This window comes from Jaculus jaculus, chromosome 2 (assembly GCF_020740685.1).
Source record: "Jaculus jaculus isolate mJacJac1 chromosome 2, mJacJac1.mat.Y.cur, whole genome shotgun sequence".
NCBI lineage: Eukaryota > Metazoa > Chordata > Mammalia > Rodentia > Dipodidae > Jaculus > Jaculus jaculus.
Window position 1 is genome coordinate 212806977 of NC_059103.1, and position 20749 is coordinate 212827725.

Below are 20749 nucleotides of genomic sequence, written 5' to 3' on the forward strand. Positions count from 1 at the left end.
GGGAAACAAATATGAGGAAGGTCAAACCCATATGCAAGTATCGACATTCTTTATGCCTTATAGGCCCAGTGCAAAATTGCTGAAACCAGGCCAGTGGGAATAAGGAGGGTCGGGATCCACACGTGTATTCTGAGGGTGTCTGTACCCATTCAGAGGGTCTCGAGAACCATCGTGACCCGACAATGGAGGCAGGTGGAATGAAGGACCTGGGATAATATTGGAAAATCATGGACGTGGCCCTCATTCACTGAGTAACGTTCTCAGATGTCAAGCAAAACGCAGTCAGAAGGGAACACATGGTCCACTGTGAACACAGTTAGAATTAGTTGTGGCCTTACTTGCTCCTCACAATCATGAGAAATTCCCAGGTGACATGGAAGAAGAACAGGCATGATTATGATTTATGATGACATTGTAGATGACACTGCACACCAGTGTCTCCAGTGCTCCAAACAGGTTCTTGTGTATTGCAATGTAATGATATCTTTACTTGCCAGAAAATGATAGCAATGTCTTTGGGTCAAATGGAAGTCACGTACATGTTTAATTCTAGGATATCACCATTAAAGGACAAACATTTAGGCCTGTTTGTAACCTTTGACCCATCTTGCATAGTTTTCATTTAATCTCTGATTTTCAATGATCAGACCAGTTGAGTATCATGAACACATGGAGCTTTAAGTCATGGCAGGCACCTTTAGTGCCAGCAGAGAGATAAGAGGATGAACATGACATAGCAGCCACCCTGTGGCTACATGCTGAATAGCAGGTCACCCGGTAGTAAAATTCAAGCCCAGCTGGAGATAGAAAGGGCAAAGAGAACCAACCGCGGGAGGTGTGGGAACCAGGAGGTGGCACAGAGGTTAGAGTCTTGGACTCTCAAGCCACAGGACCCCAGTTCAAACCACCAGCACGTAAGCGGGCCTGAGACACAAGGGGGTGCTCGTGTGTGCTAGGGCACCTGGCATGCCCATATTATGTATCTGTCCTTTTCTCGATTTCTCACTTTCTCTCTCATAGTTAATTAAGTAAAATACTTTCTCCACCCTTACATGGCGGGTGTGGGGGCATTGGAAAAGTGCTCAACACAGGTTTCTTAAGATACAGGGCCTCCTTGGCCAGCACCTGTCATATGTACTCATTGCCAGAGAAACACACCCTCTGCGCCCTGCTCCCTCACATTTCAGACAGCCCCATGAAAGTAGGCTCACCACTTGTAAGTGAGTGGCTGAACCCGCAGAAATTTCTCAATTTGAACAAGCATGACTCTGACTGGCCCATGGTCCTGCATCGGCCATCTTTGTGAATTATATAAATCTGACACTTTTGCTGAAGAGAGCCGATTCTCTAACCTAGGGTGATAGCGTTCACTCTCACCCTAGGTTAGAGAATCAGGAGCTTTTAGGTCCAAGAGAAGGTCTCTAAGATGCAGGGACTCTCTGTGTGCTAGGGAAAGGAGGCCCCTGACACACATGGGACTCAAGTGGTCACATTTGCATGGGACGTGCAGAGCTTCCAGGTGAAGTGAGAACCTACCAGGCATTTGGGGTCCTCGGGTGTGTGTGTGGCAGGGGTGGTGCCCCAGATTCCGTGGCCTGCCAGCCAAGGCGACGCAGAAATGGAGCTGGTGTCCTTTGAGGACATGGCTGTGGACTTCATGTGGCAGGAGTGACAGCATCTGGACGTGGCTCAGCGAGCCCTCTACCGGGAAGTGATGCTGGAGAACTATAGCAGCCTTCTACTCTTGGGGCACTGTTTGACCAAGCCCGACTTGATATTCAGGTTGGAGCATGGGTATGCACCCTGGAGCGTGGCTGAAGACTGCCTTGAGAGGCTGCAAGAATTGAAATTTCAACAGAATATCCACTGGACACCGGCTCATGAATGTAACCAGTTCGAGAAAGCTGTTTACCATAAGTTACACCTCACGCATCATCAGATGACTCATTTAAGTGAGAAGCTATATGAATGTAGTGAGTATGAGAAGGGCTTCTTCTGGAAGCCACGCTTCCCAGCTCATTCAGGTGAAAAGCTGTATCGATGTCATAAGTGTTGGAAATTGTTCTTCACAAAGCCAGAACTCACTGCTCACCAGAGAACTCATTCAGAAGAGAAATCTTACAAATGTAAGGTCTGCAGGAAAACTTTCTGCCATAAGTCTAACTTCACCGTCCATCAGAGAATCCACATGGGTTATAAGCCATATGAGTGCAAGGAATGTGGGAAAGCTTTCTTTCAGAAGTCTGTCCTCATCATCCACCAGCGAACGCACACTGGCAAGAAGCCGCATCAGTGTCACCAATGTCTGAAAGTATTTTTCTCCAAGTCGCAGCTCACTATGCACCTGAAAATCCACACAGGCGTGCGGCCATACGCGTGCAGCGAGTGTCAGAAAACCTTCTTCCACAAGTCATGCCTCACGATCCACCAGAAGACGCATGCCGGCGAGAAGCCCTACGAGAGTCCCAAGTGTGGCAAAGCCTTCTCCCGGAAGTCGCACTGCACTGTCCACGAGAAGACGCACTCCGAGGACAGGCTGTACAAGTGCGGCGAGTGTGGGAAAGCCTTCTGCCGGAAGTCAAACTTCACCATTCACCAGAGGATCCACACAGGCGAGAAGCCCTATGAGTGCAGTGAGTGTGGCAAAGCCTATTTCCTGAAGTCGCACCTCACCATTTATCAAAGAACCCACACGGGGGAGAAACCGAACGAATGTAATCAGTGCGACAAAGCTTTCTTCTCCAAGGCCCAGCTCACAATGCATCAGAAAACTCACAAAGTTGTGAGGCCACACGAGTGTGTGGAGTGTGGGAAAACCTTCCTCTATAAGTCACGACTCACCATTCATCAGAGGATTCACACAGGTAAAAAGCCCTACGAATGTAGTGACTGCGGGAAGTCTTTCCACCAGAAGTCCATCTTCAAAATCCATCAAAGAACTCACAGTGGCGAGAAGCCCTATGAATGTAGCAGCTGTCCGAAAGCTTTCTTCTCCAAGTCAGAGCTCACCGTGCACCAGCAAACTCACATGATCGAGAAGCGTTGAATATAGTGAGTGTGAGAAGGCATTCTTCATGAAGTCCTACCTGACCATCCATCAAAGAATCCACACCAGCGAGAGGCCGTACAAATGCAGTGAGTGTGGGAAGGCCTTCCTCACCAAGTCCAAGCTCACCATCCACCAAAGAACTCACACAGGAGAGAAGCCATACGAATGTAATGAGTGTGGGAAATCCTTCTGCCAGAAGTCAAACTTCAATATTCACCAGAGAAATCACACGGGTGAGAAGCAATGTGAATGTCACGAGTGTGGGAAAGCGTTCTTCTCCCAGTCACAACACGCCACTCACCAGAGAGTTCACACAGGCGAGAAGCCATATAAGTGTAGTGGATGTGAAAAAGCTTTCTTCCGGAAGGCACACCTCAGAATTCACCAGAGAACCCATGAAGCTCAGAAGCCATTTGAATGTGATAAGTTGGAAAAAGCTTTCTTCTGGAGCTCAGATCTCACCATTTATCCAAGAGCCCATACCTTTGAGGAACTGTTTGACTGTATTTAATCCAGGAAAGCTTTTAAGTCCTAATTCACTGTGCATCATTGAACTCCAGATGGGAAGCCATACGAATATAATGAATGTAGGAAAGTTTTCTATTGCAAGCAATAGTTTGTGGGTCCTGTGAATATTAAAAAAAAAAAAAAAAAAAGCTAGGAAGTTTTTCACTGAAAGTAATAACATCACTTCATCTGACAGTTCATAAACTCAATGCATCTTAATAAATCATAAAACTGAGAATGGAGATTATATCTTTGCAATAAATTTGGGAAACTCTGAGTACCCTAGTCCTAACTTCACATGAGAGTGTGCCTACAGGTAAAACTGATGAATGTAGCATGCACAAATTATCCTGTAATTCAGAGCTTACTAAAATTCAGAAAACACATTTATTGTAAACATGCCCTACCAGTGAATTTGAGTAATGTGAATAATTCTACTCTCAGTGGACAACTGAGGATGTAAAGAATAAAGGAAAGGATTGACAATATGAAATTATTATAGGGGGCGAAGGAAACGGCCTAGCAGTTAAGGCGTTTGTGAAGCCTAAGGACCCCAGTTTGATTCCTCAGGACCCATGTAAGACAGGTGCCAAAGGGGATGCATGCATCTGGAGTTCCTTTGCAGTGGCTGAAGTCCCTGGCATACCAGTTTTCTCTCTGCCTCCTCTTTCTCTCTCTCAAATAAAATATTTCTAAATGTCTTCCATCATTCCTGTAATTCCCAATGAAAAGCTACCCTATTGAATACATCTTGCAACCTTGACAAGAAAAAAAAAAAAAAGAAAGAAAGAAAAAGGAAAACACCACTCCTGACAAGTCCTGGAGTTGCCAGGCTCTCTCTCAAGAAACCTGGGAGTCACGTACATATTTCTTTCTAGGATATCCCCATTGAAGGACTAACATTTAGGCCTGTTTGTAACCTTTGACCCATCTTGCATAGTTGTCATTTAATTTCGGATTTACAATGATCAGAGAAGTTGAATGTCATAATCACAGGGAACTGGAAGTAGTGGCAGGCACCTATACTGCCAGCAGAGATAAGAGGATGAACATAAAAAAGAAAAAAAAAAAAAAACACAGGACGAACATGACCTAGCAGCCACCCTGTGGCTACATGCTGAATGGCAGGTCAACCAGTGCTAGAATTCAAGCCAAGCTTGAGAGAGAAAAGACAAAGGGAAGCAGCCACGGGAGGCGTGGGAACTGGAGAGTGGCACAGAGGTTACAGCCTTTGACACAGCTCCTGTCAAGTCCTGGAGTTGCCAGGCAATCTCTCAAGAAACCTGGACAGTGTCCCGGCACGTTTCAGAAGAGGTCACACCTAATCATCACCAGTGACAAGGGTAAGTGAGCAGTCCAAGGACGTGGACTCAGACGTTCTCGACGGTTTTCAAATCTCTGTATGTTTGATATGTGAGGCAGGCTCTCCTGCTCCATCAGCCGGCTTGGCGCTCATGGAGGCCCTCCTCCTTCAGCCAATTGATGGAGACTTTCTGGAGCTGTCTCATTGCAAGATTAACACAACCTCTGTGCCCTGCTCCCCCGCATTTCAGACAGCCCCATGCCAGTAGGCTCACCATTTCTAAGTGAGCGGGTGGACCCGCAGAAATTGCTGAATTTGAACAAGCACGACTCGCGCTGGCCCATGGCCCTGCGTCGGCCATCTTTGTGAATTATGTAAATCTGACCCATTTTCTGAAGACAGCCGATTCTCTAACCTAGGGTGATAGCGTTTGCTCTCACCCTAGGTTAGAGAATCAGGAGCTTTTAGGTCAAAGAGAAGGCCACGAAGATGCAGGGACTCTCTGTGTGCTAGGGAAAGGAGGCCCCTGACACACATGGGACTCAAGTGGTCACATTCACATGGGACGTGCAGACCTTCCAGGTGAAGTGATAACCTACCAGTGAGTCCTGAGCCCCTTTCTAGCAGGAGGACCGATGTCTGTTTGAGGCAGTAGGCACACAGGAGTCTCCCGAAAATGTGACTCACATCAAAGCCATGTGCAAGTATCGACATTCTTGATGCCTTAGAGGCCCAGGGCAAAATTGCTGAAGCCAGGCCAGAAAGAATTAGGAGTGTCGGGGTCCAAACGTGTATTCTGAGGGCTTGGGTACCGCCACTCACAGGCTCTGGAGACCCATCCTGACCCGACAATGCATGCAGGTGGAATGAAGGACAAAAAGGTTAAGTATTGGATCATCATGGACTTGCCCCTCCTTCATTGACCACGTCCACAGATATCATGGGAAATACGGTGAGTACGTGACACACGGTGCACTGTGAACACAGTTAGGATTTGTTGTGGCCTTGCATGCTCCTCACAATCATGAGAAATTCCCAGGTGACATGGAAGGAAAAGAGCAGGCATGACTGTGCTGGATGGTGACATTGTAGAAGACACTGCACACCAGCGTCTCCAGTGCTCCACATAGGTTCTTGTGTATTGCACGGGAATGATATCTTTACTTGCCAGAAAATGATAGCAATGTCTTTGGGTCAAATGGGAGTCACGTACATATTTCTTTCTAGGATATCCCCATTGAGGGACAAACATTTAGGCCTGTTTGTAAACTTTGACCCATCTTGCATACTTGTCATTTAATTTCAGATTTTCAATGATCAGAGCAGTTGACTGTCATAATCACAGGGAACTGGAAGTCATGGCAGGCACCTATACTGCCAGCAGAGATAAGAGGATGAACATTAAAAAAAAAAACACAGGACAAACATGACCTAGCAGCCACCCTGTGGCTACATACTGAATGGCAGGTCACCCGGTGCTAGAATTCAAGCCCAGCTGGAGATAGGAAGGACAAAGGGAAGCAGCCGTGGGAGGCGTGGGAACCGGGAAGTGGCGCAGAGGTTAGAGCCTTTGACTCTCAAGCAACCGGACCCCGATTCGAACCCCGGGACGCAAGCAGACCTAAGACGCAAGGAGCCCTCATGTGTGTTAGGGCACCTGGTGTGCCCATATCCTGTATCTGTCCTTTTAACTCTTCTCGATCTCTCCCTTTCTCTCTCATAGTTAAATAAGTAAAATACTTCACCCCCCCTTCTGTGAGGGTGGGGGGGCGATGAACGTGTGTTCAACACAGGTTTCTGAAGAGACAGAGCCTCCTTGGCCAGCACCTGTCATGTGTGCTTGGCAATTTGATTCTGATTGAAGGTAAGCAATTCAATTCCTATTCAAGACAAGTCAAGAAGGAATTCAAGAACCTATGGGAGTGGCATTCAACACACAAGCAAGAGTCCTACCGCCTCTGTCATTGGGTGGAAAGAAAACACCGCTCCTGCCAAGTCCTGGAGTTGCCTGGCTCTCTCTCAAGAAACCTGGACCAGTGTCCCTGCACGTTTCAGAAGAGGTGACACCTAATCATCACCAGTGACAAGGGTAAGTGAGCAGTCCATGGACGTGGACTCAGACATTCTCGACGGTTTTCAAATCTCTGTATGTTTGATATGTAAGGCAGGCTCTCCTACTCCATCAGCCAGCTTGGCGCTCATGGAGGCCCTCCTCCTCCAGCCAATTGACGGAGACTTTCTGGAGCTGTCTCATTGCCAGATTAATACACCCTCCGTGCCCTGCTCCCCCCGCATTTCAGACAGCCCCATGCCAGTAGGCTCACCACTTGTAAGTGAGTGGGTGGACCCTCAGAAATTGCTCAATTTGAACAACCACGACTCAGGCTGGCCCATGGCCCTGCGTCGGCCATCTTTGTGAATTATGTAAATCTGACCCATTTTCTGAAGACAGCCGATTCTCTAACCTAGGGTGACAGTGTTTGCTCTCACCCTAGGTTAGAGAATCAGGAGCTTTTAGGTCAAAGAGAAGGCCACAAAGATGCAGGGACTCTCTGTGTGCTAGGGAAAGGAGGCCCCTGACACACATGGGACTCAAGTGGTCACATCCGCATGGGACGTGCAGAGCTTCCAGGTGAAGTGACAACCTACCAGTGAGTCCTGAGCCCCTTTCTAGCAGGGTATGGTTACAGCCTCTATACACACAATATGCCAGAGCTGGAAGGAGTAATGAGAAATATTGTGAATTGTATCATAAACTAAGTTGCTGCTACAGATCAAAATAGAAGTTGCATTTCCAAAAGAAAGTGGATCCAATAAAAAGTGAACAATGGAGTTACACACTATTAGATTAGGCAGCCAATATGCACTCATTCATTTTATCTATGATTTTTAAAAAACATTAATTACACTTTCTAGCTACATGGAGGTGAGAAGCCTCCTGGGTTAAACAAGCATCAGGTATGGTTTGATGGGTAATGTCTGTCCTAGCCTACATGCTTTTGGGCCAGGAGAAATGGCCTTCAGCATAGGAAACATCACTCTCCAGGGAGACAATTACTAGTGAAACTAACCTAACTGTACCCAGACAGGTTAGCCAGATTGAGAACATGGCTCACGGAACACCCACAGGGAGTTCTCTGTGGGACAGCCTCCTGCCATGCTTTCCATAGTTCTCAAGGCAGCAATAGTGGTGATGTGTGCATGTGGGACTCACTGCAGAGCAAAGGATGGTAAAACCTCAGCTAGGAAGTATCCGCAAAAAAGCTGCATCCCTGTTCTCCTCTGATACTGCCCTCTAATCACCCATCCTTCTGCCTCTCCATGCTTGCTCCATTTAAATTTTTTAAATCATTTTATTTATTTATTTATTTATTAGATACAGAGGGACAGAGGAAGGGAGATAGAGAGAGAATGGGCATGCCAGGGCCTCTAGCCACTGCAAACCAACCCCAGATGCATGCACAGGATGTGCATCTGGCTAACATGGGACCTGGAGAATTGAACTTGGGTTCTTAGGCTTCACAGGCAAGTGCCTTAACCGCTAAGCCATCTCTCCATCCCCATACTCTCTCCATTTACACAGGAACCAACCTAGACACACTGGGAGCCCAGATTTCACAATTATCACTAACAACTGTAGCATCTCACAGTGATTGACAGGTATATATGCCCCACGTAATTCAGCTCTTCCAGCTCAGCCTAGCTGCAAGTGGAGTCACTACCAGACCCATTTTACAGGGAGAAACTAAACCTCTGAAAGGACAAAGTCCTTGTCAGAGGTTTACAGAGGACTCAAGCTAGACCAAGTGGCCTCAGAGCTGTCTCTGAAGAGCTAGAAATCATGTTGATCTTCATTATTATAATTTTTATTTGGTTTCCAAGGTAGGATCTCACTCTAGCTCAGGGTGACCTCAAACTCATGGTGATCATCCTACCTCTGCCTCCTGAGTAATCCTCATTATTTTGGCCTGCAAGGCTGCAGCTACAGAAGGGCTCAATTAGGAACCCATGTGGCTCTTTTTCATACCTGAAGCACATCCCACCCCAGGGACAATATATCCAAAGCTAGATAGTGGGCCAAGTGACATAGAGGTTAGCTCCCTGTTGGCTCTGAGGAGCTACAAAAAGTGACTGGCAGAGCCAGGCATGGTGGCGCATGCCTTTAATCCCAGCACTCAGGAGGCAGAGGTAGGAGGATTGCCATGAGTTCAAGGTCACCCTGAGATGACAGAGTTAATTCCAGGTCAGCCTGGACCAGAGTGAGACCCTACCTCAAAAAAAAAAAAAAAAAAAAAGTGACTGGCAGAGAACAGTAGGCACTGACTCCTGAAAGGAGTGGCCTTCTTCCTGGGTCTCTTCACTACCTTTCAAGCTTGGAGGATAATAGAGGTTGTAGTGGTTTGATTCAGGTGTCCCCCATAAACTTGGGTGTTCTGAATGCTAGGTTCCCAGCTGATGGGGATTTGGGAATTAATGCCTCCTGGAGGTGGTGTATTGTTGGGGGTGGGCATATGGGAGTTATAGCCAGTTTCCCCTTGCCAGTATTGGCACACTCTCCTGTTGCTATTGTCGACCATATGTTGGCCAGGGTGTCATGTCCACCCTCTGCTCATGCCATTGTTTTCCCTGCCATCATGGAGCTTCCCCTCAAATCTATAAGCTAAAATAAACCTCTTTTTTTTGCACAACCTGCTCTCGGTTGGGTAATTTCTACCAGCAATGTGAACCTGACTGCAACAGGGGTCCATTGATCAGACACAAGCTCTGAGGGGCCCAGCAGTGAAGGATAGCTCTGCAGCTGAAGACTTCCTCTTACTGTCCCTATCTCCAACCTCCAGTAGCTGCTGTTGGTTTTGCTGACTGTCCTATGCTCTTTCTTCCCTCCTAGACCACGGGACCTAGCCTCATTGCCAAGGTCAAGGAAGTGGTCTTTCTGCAGTGACTATTAGCTGGGAATATGACTATGGTGGCTGGATTCAGGTGTCCCCCATAAACTAAGGTGTTCTAAATGCTAGATCCTCAGCTCATGGAGTTTTGGGAATTAATGCCTTCTGGAGGCAGTTTATTGTGGGGGGTGGGCTTATAGATGTTATAGCCACTTTCCCCATGCCAGTGTTTGGCATACTCTCCTATTGCTATTGTCCGTCTTATGTTGGCCAGGGGGTGACATCCACCCTCTGCTCATGTCATCATTTTCCCTGCCACCACGGAGCTTCCCTTGAGCCTGAAAGCCAAAATAAACCTCTTTTTTTTTTTTGCACAAGCTGCTCTTGGTTGGGTGATTTCTACCAGCATTGTGAACCTGACTGTAATAGTAAAGTGGTACCGAGGAGTGGGATTGCTGCTAGACACCTGACTGTGTGGCTTTGGCCTTTTGGAGCAGATTTTCAAGAGCAACATGGGAGGATTTGAAATCTTGGCCTAAGAGATGCCTTGCAGTGCTCTAAGTACAGCTTGATGGACTATTCTGGTCAGAGTTGAAAGACCTGAATACAGTAAGAACTATGGGCTGTGAGGTTTGTTTTATGAGGGTGAGAAAGAGCTTTGCTTGGACTGGGCTAGAGGCAGTTTGTGTGAAAAGCTTGCAGTTATGCCCATGTCTGAGAAGTTGTGCAGTATTGCTTTACGTAGAAATGAACTGGTGTGAGCAGAAGGATATGGCACAGAAAAAAAAAAAAAAATCTTTGGGTGAATTGCTGCCCATTCACCTGCAATTGAGAGATTACAACCTTTGATATTGGGCCAGCTGACCTGCACTGGGGCAACAGGAAGAATGTAGACTCCTTTGAAGGGGCCTGAGAGTTCAAAGAGTGTCCTGTTCTTCAAAGTATGCTTCATTCCCTCCTGGATTAACAAACTGGCACCCTACCTGGTATTGTGGAGTATAAGAAATGCAGGAGAGAGAGGGTGATTGAGTTTGCAACATAGTCTTGTGTTTTGGAAGTGGCCATGGGCAGTGTGAAACACATTTGCTGGATGCCTGCATGGAGACCATGAGGATGAACTGTGGGTTCAGTGGAGACCCAGTGGAGATGCTGGGACCACAAGACTGATGCGAAGCAAAGCTGCTGGCCCCAATGAAGTTTTCCAGGACTGTGAGTAGCCTAGCTGGAAGGGCGGAATTGGAATTCCAGAGACTTGTTGCTGGTTAAAATTATCAGACTTGGAGAACTGTCATTGACTAGAGTTGTTGAACTTGAAGATACAGTTTGATGTTTGCCCTGGTTTTTTTGTTTTGTTGTTTTTTTGTTTTGTTTTGTTTTCGAGGGTCTCACTCTGGGTCAGGCTGACCTGGAATTCACTATGTAGTCTCAGGGTGGCCTTGAACTCTCAGCGATCCTCCTACTTCTGCCTCCCGAGTGCTGGGATTAAAGGCATGCGCCACCACGCCTGGCTGCCCTGGTTGTTTTAAATCTTGTATTAGTTGAATATTTCTTTGCTATGCCCAATGCCATCTTTTGCAGTGTGAATGTTTATTCTGTACCATTATGGGTTTGGGGGGGATTTTTTGGTATTATGGCTCAGTTAAAAGATCTTGGACTATGGGGATATATGAACATCATTGGAATTGATAAAAAAAAAAAAAAAAACTAAGGGGACTTTTAAAGTTGGAGGAACACATTGCATTTTACATCATGTACGGTTCACAGTTTATAGGGACCACTCATCTCCTCCTCTAAGTCCACATGGTATTCCCACCTCCCATCCTATGGATCAAACTTGTCATTGTTCCAATCCCACAGATAGATTCCTAGTCTTGACTTGACAATTTGTCGCCACTGATGGCTCATCATTATACATCTACCAAGGAAAAGTTAGAATCAAAACTCTAACTAAGGCCAGGATGTGAGAAGATATCTCAGACTCTTGGGTGTAGTACGAAGGAAGCTAGGCTCTAGGGAGAGGGAGGAGAAGGACAAAAATGTGACTTTGGTGACCTTGACACCCAAGTGGCATGGTCTGACCTTTTCTTCACTCCCCTTGCCATCATATTTTCTGAGTCCCTTCCTTTTTGCTTCTGGCCCACTGTACTTACACAGTCTGAAAGATACAGAGGTAATAGCACTCTTCTGACCTAGGGCCCTCAAGAGCATGAGGTGAGCTGCCTAGTAAGGAAAATAATCCCAGAGTAAATGAGCAGTTTGCTCATGGGACCAGAGTGAATTTGGGTCAGTGAGTTAGTACTAATCCAGGCTTTTGGTCATGATGCACTTTAATGAAGCCAGGGCCTGGAGAAGGGAGGAACTGGGTGCTGTGGCCCTATAGATGATTCTCAGGAGGAATGGACCAGATGAATCAGGGGCTCTGGCAACAGGTGGTGGTCCCTGGGAAAGGACACGTCTTGGGAATATACAGAGGTCCTGCCTAGGAGGCTGGGTTGCTTTCCTGTGGGATGGCCATGCTCAGATAGGACCAGTGCCTTTTCTATGCTCCTTAAGAGAAGAAAGTAGGTTGGAGATAGGCTCCTGTACCAGCACCCTCATCCATTGTCTATCTGCATGTTGCTCACCCTTCCAGAGGGAGGACATGCAATCACTAGAATCTCATGTGTACCAGGCTCTTCACACTCACTATCCCAATGTAGCCCACAAATATCCACCTCACAAGAGTGGGAACTGAGTTTCAGAGATTCTGAGTATCTTGTTATTGGAGACACAGTGAATTGGGTTAGGGAACTGTATAATTTCTGAGCCACACTTTGACTCTTGACACAATGCCCACTGTGGCAGCAGGCTAGGTTTATTAGGAGTTCAAAGGTCAACTACAAAACTCCCAAAATGTCATTTTTTATGACCTCTTCTTCAGGTACTGTTGGATAGCATGTTCTGAATAGAAGCTTACTTTTAGAATGACTTCACACTGTCTCTGCTAGACAAGTATAAGTGAGGTGGTATGCAAGAAGGAAGAGAGCTCGGGTCCAGCACTGTTTGTGAAGAAGTGTGTGTGGCCTGTCTGTTCCCAGAGGTTGTTACCAATAAAACAGCAGCACCATCTTGTCCCTGAAGATAAGAGTTCCCTGTGTGGGCTCTGCTGGTGTCTACACAGGGGACATCCCAAAGAAAGGAGACAGGAATCATCACTGGCTAATTAGCCACAAACACCAGACAATATAAACTTGCCACTCTCTTTAGATGTCATAGGTCTAGGTCTCAGAAAATATGGAATTTTGTTCCTTCTTCTCCATTTGTCTTGATTGTTCTTTTACTTGTAGCTTCTTGGCCACATTCTGCAACATGTGCACAGGGGTTCCTTGATCCAATGACCTGCATTGCCTAGCTGTTTTCCCAGCGATGGTGGAAAGGGTCATTCCAGCCTTCTCACAGATGAGACAGGCATATGACTTTTTAGAACTTGGATCAAGGGTCCCATGTGTGCTTTCAGGACAGTAATATGCTGTGAAGGGTAGTTGTTGTGGTTTGAATATGAAATGTCCAGCACCTCCCACCATAGCCTCATGTGTTTGTGATTATGTCTGAATTTCAATCTCCAGCTGATAAAGCCTTTGGGAATTAGATTCTTCTTGGAGGAAATATGTCACTAGGGGTGGACCTTGAAGTATACTAGGCCAGTTTGCCAGTGCTAGCTCACTCACTTTTTCTGTTTTCTGTCAGCTACTAGATATGCAAGATATGATGCCAAGTCTCTGCCATCCTTTCCTTGCCATAATGAGTCTTTCTCTCTATTTCCCTCCCTCTGTTTCTCAAATAAATAAATAAATATTTTTTTAAAAAAGCATGCAAATTTTTCTAAAAAATATAATTATTGTCTGAAATGGCTTATTCAAAATAAGGATAAAGCATAACTATCCTTGCTATTATATTATATATGTTTGGTTTTCGAAGTAGGGCCTCATTGTATTCCAGGCTTACCTGGAATTCACTCTGTAGTCTCAGCGTGGCCTTGAACTCACAGTGATCCTCCTACCTCTACCTCTCAAGTGCTGGGTTTAAAGGTGTGCACAACCATGCCTGGCAATTTATCATATTTTAATTAGTAATTGCAAATGTTCCTGTATGAAGATATGGTATTGTGATTTTCCAATTGCCTACTCTTCTTGTGGTCCTGCAACACACCTGCATCTCCTGTGGAGTTATGAAGGTTCCTAAGAGTCTGCATGGGGACACCATACCTCAGGATACACTTTCTGACCCTGAGGCTCTGAATTCTTTCTGCCCAGCCTTCAGCAATTTTCCCTGAGCTTTTATGACAAAAGGAATGTCTATATTTGTAGACAGGTTTATGCTGCTCATATGTTCTCCCTTGAGAATTTATGAGTCTCTCATTGTCTACAGCATTACCTGGAGGGTGGTCCTTAGGCAGGAAGGGAGCTCAACACACATATACAATGTCTCAAGTCCTCTGTAAGGTCTGTAGGTCCCAGCCAGATGTGACCAGATGATGTGCATGCTTCTCAGATGCCTCATTTTTATCACAGAGGGATTCCCTGAATCTTCCTAAAATTCACTTTCAGCTGGAAGTTAGATTGTCAGATTGATTGACTGAATAAGTGACTGTGGTGGTTTGATTCAGGTGTCCCCCATAAACTTAGGTGTTCTGAATGCTAGGTTCCCAGCTGATGGAGATTTGGGAATTAACGCCTCCTGGAGGGAGTATATTTTTGGGGGCGGGCTTATGGGCTTTATAGCCAGTTTCCCCATGCCAGTGTTTGGCACACCCTCCTGTTGCTGTGTCCCACCTTATGTTGGCCAGGGGGTGATGTCCACCCTCTGCTCATGCCATCCTTTTCCCTTGCCATCCTGGAGCTTCCCCTCGAGCCTGTAAGCCAAAATAAATCTCTTTTTCCCAGAAGCTGTTCTTGGTTGGGTGATTTCTACCAGCAATGCGAACCGGACTGCAACAGTGACCATATGCTAGAATGAATCTTTTTTCATTGTTTGTTTGTTTGTTTTGTTTTTGCTTTTGTTTTTCAAGGTAGGGTCTCACTCTAGCCCAGGCTGACCTGGAATTCACTATGTAGTTTCAGGGTGGCCTCAAACTCACGGCGATCCTCCTACCTCTGTCTCCTGAGTGCTGGTAGTAAAGGTGTGCGTCACCACACCCAGAATGAATCATTTTTTCTAATGGAGCAATATCTTAAAATTCATTCCATCAGTTAGAAGTTTCAAGCCTGCTGTAATGTGAATGTGTGAAATATGAGTGAACAGGCTACAAAGGGTGTGTTTCTATGGGAATAATACAGTGGTGCTTAATCTGCGCACATGCCCGCAGTGTATGCAGCGGGCAGTATTGTGTGCAGGCTCACAGGGTGGTGTATGCAGCCAGTGCACACTTCATGCAGTCACCCACTGTGTACACAGTTGGCACATTCTCTTCATGGACACCCACAGTGTGTACCACATGTGCATAGTTCATGTGGGCTAGCGCTGTGCATTCAGCTGACTCATACTGTGTGTAGATGTCCAGTGTCCACAGTCAGTCAGTCTATAGTCCATGCAGACACCCACAGTTAGTACCTAACGCATGAAGGTTCATGTGGTATACACAGCTGGTGCATACTGTGTGCAGACATCCACAGTGTACGCAGAGGCTTTGAAGTGTAAGCACCTGGTCCAGAGTGCCCAACCCACCCCTGCTTCCAGTCCCCTCCCCCACCACAGCCAGGGGCCTCTCAGCAGAGGAAGTGAGTCCAGCTGGGAGGGAGAGGAAGGGAGGGAGAGAGGAAGTGGGACCCTTCCAGAACCTTCTACCACACAGACTCCAGCTGTGTCCTACCTGGCCTATTTTCCTGGGGGCATGTATTCCCCGGCTCCCCTCTTTATCTCACTCCCCCTCCTCCCTAAGTTGTCTCCCTCTTCTTCATCTCACTCCCACCTCCTAACTTCTCACCCTCCTCAACCCACTCATCTTCTCTTCCTCCCCTCCTTTCTCTCCCCCTCCTCCCTTACTCCCTCTTGCTCCTCTTTGTCATCACCCACCTCCTCCCATATTGTCTCTTCTTCCTCCTCCCTCTGGTGCTCCCCATCACTCCTCCCCTGCATCTCCCTGGTCTTCCTCTTCCTCCTGTACCACCACCACCTCCCAGTCCTCCCCTTCCTCTCTTTCTTCATCCCCTTCTATGTCCCCCTCCTCCCTTTCCTCTTGCCCCTCCATAACCCCTCCCTCTAACTCCATGTCCTCTTCCTCCTCTCCATGTCACCCTCCACCCCCTTCCATCTTTTCCTTCTGCCCACCCCCATTAGTGCTCCCCATGCTCCAGGTCCCTCCCCTCCTATCACTGACAGGTGGCCCCGCCTTTCTCCTGTCCCATCACTGACTGCCCATGGAGGAAGTCTATGGAGATGGAGGAATGGGGCCATGAGCCAAGGACACCTGGTGATCCCCCTACAGGAACCAGAAGTGGTGGGAGCTGGGTGCCATGATGAGCCTCTGTGTCCCTGTCCTTACCCCAGAGACAGGGGATAGTGTCATGTGACACGGGCTCTCCACAGATGTAATCGAGGGTGTGGAGATGAGAGTGTCTTAGAGGAAGGCTACCCTGGATATGGGGAAATTGAGTCCCAAGTGGGCCGTTTAGACCAAAGTCTGTATCTTCAGATCTCTCCATACTCACTCAGCCCTCCCGAAGATGCTCGGCCCTTTCCGTCAACACATGACTAGTCAGCCACCTTCGGCACTTTCCAGAGATTTTCGGGTCCTTCCGTCATCACTCGGAAATCCCGCAGATGCTCGGCCTTTCAACACTCGCCCGACTGCCACCTTGGGCTCTTTTCAGTGATCTTCAGGTTCTTCTGTCAACACTTGGCCCTCCTGCAGACGATTGGCTCTGTCTGTCAACCCTCATCTGGAAGTCGCCTTCGCCTTTTTCTGAAGGCACTTTCCATCCACCTTCAGCCTTCTCCACTCAACCCATCAGACCCTCTGGACTCTCTCCTCTACTCTGTCAATATTTAGTCTGACGAAAAGTCCACTCCACTGCACATGCCCTAATTTTTTGGTATTTCTTTTGGGGGGCCTAAACGTTCATCCCAGAATCTCCACCCGGGGAGTACTGAGCACCCCGTCAGCGCCCGGTTCCTCACCATGGAGGACTGAGCATAGACCACCCCAAGACCTGAGCCATTCACAGTGAGGACTGAGAATGAGCACCCAGTATGTGACCACATTCTCCCCATATAGGACTGAGCACTGAGCACCCCAAGACTGGGACCTTATTGCACCTGGTCCTGCCCCCTGTGTGGCAGGAGAACTTCCTGCTTGGCTTCAGTGAACACAGCACAAGGGCAGGATGTATGGCATCTTGACAGATAGGTGGGCTTAGTTTATGCAAACAAGGGGCGGGGCTTGTGAGTCCATGGGTCTGACTGGAAGGACAAGGAGAGGGGCTCCTATAAAGCCTAAGGACCCAGGCTCAATTCCCCAGGACCCGTGTAAAGCTAGGTGCATAACAGGGCACATTCTTCTGGAGTTCGTTTGCAGTGGCTGCAGGCCCTGGCATGCCCATTCTCTCTCTCTCTCTCTCTCTCTCTCTCTCTCTCTCTCTCTCTCTCTCTCTCTCTGAAAGTGTGTGTGTGCTTGAAAATTAGTAAATACATAAACAAAATATGCTAAGCCTAACCTAACAACAGACATTAAACCCTAACACCTAACTGTAGGGAGCCATGTTGGCTGGACTTGTATCCATAGCTCTGGGCATCTGGCAGCAAGACATGAGCAAAACTATACCAGCCTACATGTAAGCAAGATTGTGTATATTCAGCCATTTGGCTGGTCTTTTGTACTGAGAAGTGATTGAAATGCAAAAACTCTGTAACAGGAAGGTATTTTGATAGGACCTTGTAAAGCTCATAAAATCTTTGTCCATAGAAAAACTGTTTAAAAGATATAAAAAGGAATGCTATGAAATAAACTGCATCTTCAGTCCTGGTTTGAGGCCTTGCTTCAGCCCTGGACTGGGGTCCATGCTTTCAGTCTTTCTTCTGTCTTTCCTTAATCCTCACTCCCGATCAGGCTTGAACCCTCTCAGCCGGCAGGCTCCGGCAAGAGACGCCCAAACATGTGGCCTGAAGACAGGGATCCAGTGAAGGACACCACTGGATTGAAAAGGAGCGCTCAGAAAAAGAAAAAAGGGAGCAGTGAGTAACATAAGTAAAAATGGAACAAGGTAGTAGTCGTATGCTTTTTGTTCATATGCTGAAAAATATGTTGCGTACTCGGGGAACTAAAGTTAGTCTACAACAACTTAGTAACTTTTTGGAATTTATAGAAAAAGTCTGTCCTTGGTTCCCAGAAGGAGGAACTATCGATTTAAAAATCTGGCAAAGGGTAGGGATTGAGCTTCAAGATTATTATAATACCCATGGGCCAAGTAAAGTACCAGTGGAAACTTTTAGCTTGTGGGCTTTAGTTAGAGATAGTTTAATTCCTAGACATGAAAGAGATAAAGTTCAATGATTGAGATGGGGAGGTAATATGATGGATAATGGAATTTCAAAGGGGAAAGTGTTGGGGGGGAGGAATTACCATGGGATATTGTTTTATAATCATGGAAAATGCTAATAAAAATTTTAAAAAGTTTAAAACAATTCTGAAATCATTAAAAAAAAAAAAACAGAAAGAGATAAAGTTAAATCAGGTACAATTAAAGACAAAGGACTGCTTCCCAGCATGGACTTAGAAAATGAAACTAAGCCTTCCATTTCACCTGAGGAACCAGAGTCTGGATCTAAGCTATTATTTAGAAAAGAAGAATGTTGTCTTGTTCATTCAGATTCAGATAAGGAAACAAAAGTAGAGGAGGAGGTGACAGAAGGTCACCAAGAGGAAGACTTTCCACCTTTTATAACTTATTAAATCTGAGGATGAACAGAAAGAAAAATATTTAGAGGAGATGCAACATTTGCAAAGTATGGTTAAATCACTGTCTTTACAAGTACAGCAGGACTTCTGGTTAAGATGGCGGCATAGGTACCACGTCAAAGCAGCCTGGGGGTGGGGGGAAGACAAAAAAAAACTCAGCAAAATACAAACTTTTACTAAAAGGTGAGGTGTATAGGAAATTGAAGCGGCAGTGGAGAAGTAGGAGAGATCCAGAGCATCCAGAGCCCACACAGGCTGGCAAAAGCGGCTCTGGCAGCTTGGCCAACCGCCGCCGTGGCGGCGCACCAAAAGCCACCAGGCTCGGCTTCAGCCACAGGAAGAGCCAGGTGTGGGCGCTTCCCCTCACACCGCGCTCTCCGCAACTCAGGACACGTGAAGGGAGAGCGGCAGCGAGCAGCGGAGGAGCAGACCGCGATGTAGAAGAACACGTGGAGCAGCAAGAGATCCAGAGCAGCTGTGGCTCCCTCCCCTCCCCCACTGCCTGAGCCCAGCTCCAGCGAACAGAGCAGCGGTCCTGGGACCCGGCCACGCCAACTTGAGCCAACATCAGGACCCAAGCAGGAGCAGAGTTCGGCAGCAACATCAGTGGCTCCAGCACTGGTAACAGCGGCCCCAGCAGTAGCAGCTCCAGTCGCAGCAGCAGCAGCGGCAGACCCAGCAGCAGCAGACCCAGGAGCGGCAGCAGCGGCAGACCCAGCAGCAGCAGCTTCAGTGGCAGCAGCAGCAGTGGACACAGAAACAGCAGCTTCAGCAGCAGTGGTGGCTCCAGCAGTGGCAGCTACAGCAGCAACAGAGGCAGCAGCAGTGGTGGCTCCAGCAGCAGCAGCTTGAGCAGCAGCAGTTCCAGCTGCAGGGGTGCTGATCTGCAGGGCCACACTTGCCAGGCTTGGTTTGCCCCGCAGGAAAAGCCAGTGCCAAGATCCAGAAATCAGAACAGCAGCCCAACGACCCAGGCAGCAACTTGACTGAGACCAAAATCATCCAAGGTAACTGGGATTGCACCAGGGAAGGGTCTCACTTGGTCGCAAGCTGACTTGGATCCCTCAACAGACCAGAAATCTTAACCTCTTTGTTGATAGAGGATCTAGTCATTATAATAACTACTCTTGCATACATACTCGGGGCTGTTTTTGATTGAATGTGTACAGTGTTTAGTTAAATTTTAGAATCTACCTGTATTTTATTCCACTCAGCCTGCTTGAATACAAGTACAGCAATTTCAGGGAAAGCGTATTCCAGGAAATACAGTCACTCCCAATCCTTCTGCTGTAACAAAACCTCCTGCTATTGGGGTACTGTCAAAACCTGAGGGTGAATTTCATCCTGTATCTTTGATTCAGCCTTCTGTCTCACCCCTGCAAGCCACTCTTGCAGGAGTGGCACAAAGAGGAGAAGATATGCAGGGATTTGATGTATATCCTATTTTTGAACAAAAAGATAGTCAAAGGAATAAAGTAAGATCTCATAGCCCTATACCTTTTGAGCGGTTGAAGGAATTAAAAGCAGCTTGTGTACAATATGGCCCTACAGCTCCTTTCACGCTTGCTATTATAGACTCTATGGCATTTGAGGTGCTCCCTCCAGGGGACTGGAAACAAGTAGCAAAGGCATGTTTGTCAGGAGGAGACTATTTATTGTGAAAGACAGAATATACAGAGAACTGTCAGGCTGTTGCTGAGGTGAATAAGGCTTAGGGGGTACCTATTACTTTTGATATGCTGGCAGGAGAGGAACCATATCGGGAATTTGAGAATCAATTGAAGTTTGATGTAAGCGTTTAGGCTTAGGTTAATGCACAAGCTAAAAAGGCTTGGCGTAAACTTCCATCCATTGGGAGGGGGACTGAAGATTTGTCAAAAATTAGGCAAGGACCTGATGAATTATATCAAAACTTTGTGGATAGATTATTACAGGCTGCTAACAGACTGGTTGGAGATTCTGAAGCAGGACTTGCACTTGTAAAATTATTAGCCTATGAGAATGCTAACTCTGCTTGTCAAGTGGCCTTAAGGCCAGTTAGGAGAAAAGGGAATATAACTGATTATATTAGT

The 20749-nt window shown here is 46.9% G+C and overlaps 1 pseudogene; it reads left to right on the forward strand.

The window, feature by feature from the left end:
- Positions 1 to 1714: 1714 nt before the first annotated feature.
- The window catches only part of LOC101615250, a 54777-nt pseudogene continuing 35742 nt past the window's right edge, over positions 1715 to 20749 (forward strand).